Source organism: Trachymyrmex cornetzi, unplaced genomic scaffold, assembly GCF_001594075.2.
Source record: "Trachymyrmex cornetzi isolate Tcor2-1 unplaced genomic scaffold, Tcor1.1 scaffold1061, whole genome shotgun sequence".
Classification (NCBI taxonomy): domain Eukaryota; kingdom Metazoa; phylum Arthropoda; class Insecta; order Hymenoptera; family Formicidae; genus Trachymyrmex; species Trachymyrmex cornetzi.
The window spans coordinates 51,082-52,587 of NW_017295611.1; the positions used below are offsets into that span (position 1 = coordinate 51,082).

Sequence of the window (1,506 nt, forward strand, 5' to 3'; positions counted from 1 at the left end):
GCCGATGGAGCAGGCCCAGTGAAAATCGCGAGTTGCGTACGCACCTTGGTGTTCCCGCGGAGTGGATTCAAGGGAGGGCTTAGGGCTCTTTGCGTCTGCGGGGAGGCGACCTGGCGATCGCCTCGGCTACGCTCTCGCACCACGCCCCGCGCACGCGGTCGCGCCCGCGCTTATCATCACCGTCACCGTGGCCGGTCCTGCGCCGGCGAACGCGAGGCCACTTGCCGACTTGCCTTTACCTCAGGACGCGTGACGCGCGACAACGACAACGATAGCCGCCATGGCCGGTATTCGGCGGCGAGCGTATCGATCGGCACCGAGCGGGCCTCCATCACCACCACCACAACAAAACGCGGACACGGTACCGGCCATCTTGGGCGAGTCTGCGCGATGCAGGCCCACCCGAGCAGACGATGCGAAATTGCATGGATTTCGCGGACGGCGAGGACGTCGCGCGCGCCCGATCCCGATCGCCGATCATCCGTGTGCCAACTTTCCAAGCCTACCGCGCCAGCACTCACCGTTTCCCCGTTGAAATCCACCGAACGACAGCAGCGATCCGGGAGAACGCCAACGCCATGTACATATATACAAGCTTGGTATAGCGCGATTGGCGGGAATCGCTTGGGCACGCGTCATGGCGGACCGCGTATCTACGTCGCCATTGGTCTGAGGGACACGTGACTGCCTGTGCCGTTCTCGGCTCGGCTCGGCGCGGCGCGGCGCAGCACGACCGACGACGTAATGTAATCGTAACGTCGCCTGTCCTGTCGGATCGGACGACCATAACCTACCTGTTCTCACATTACGCATTCTTCTCGACTACACCTTTCTTCCGCGACCTTCCTCGGGGCTCGGATCTCTCGATTTCTGGCTAATTGGCTACATCCGGCGTCGCTCGTCTCGCCCTCGACAATCGTCCGATTGTTTCCGCCGCGCGAAAATACACCTCGCAAATGTCAGCGCCACGTTCGTTCACGTACGCACTGTTCTCTAACATATTTTTGCCATCTCACGTTGAAAAGAGATTTTCCAACTTTGATTATTTACCGTGCAAGTTTTGAGCTATAAGCCAAGGGCTTTGACCCTCTGATTAATTTCATCAATAATTTATCAAGTAGAAATCTCTATGTTAAACAATAGAATTAATTTTTTAACAATAAATTAAATCGGAGCACATTGTAAACGTGGTGCTTTCCAGTAAGCGTAACACAGTGATCTTTGTTTAGCATTGCCAAATAACAAGTTTTTTCTGTCAAAAAGTAATTCGCTACTTTTTAAGACTGTTACAAGTTACTAATTCTAAACAGTTACAGTTATTGTAGGAAGTAACGAGTAGTTATTTTTTCTGTTAATCTTTGTAATTATTTGCATTTCTATTTTAAATACAAGAATCTTACGTTTTTGATATTACTAAATCATTTTACAAATCTTAAAAGAAAGACATGCTCGTATATGCAAATCAACTTGAGATGGTAAAGGCCAAGAGCTAAAGAAATAGTACAA

The 1,506-nt window shown here is 50.9% G+C and overlaps 1 protein-coding gene across 7 annotated transcripts in view; it reads right to left on the minus strand.

Moving 5' to 3' along the window:
• ewg (DNA-binding protein Ewg) overlaps positions 1 to 961 on the minus strand; it is a 12,768-nt gene extending 11,807 nt beyond the window's left edge. For 5 of the 7 annotated variants that reach the window (XM_018505830.1, XM_018505824.1, XM_018505818.1 and 2 more), the window contains exon 1: positions 45 to 961. The gene's annotated coding sequence lies outside the window, so the exon portion shown is untranslated. The remainder of the gene's footprint in view (positions 1 to 44) is intronic. The other 2 variants (XM_018505794.1, XM_018505802.1) reach the window with 2 other exon arrangements.
• Positions 962 to 1,506: the final 545 nt, after the last annotated feature.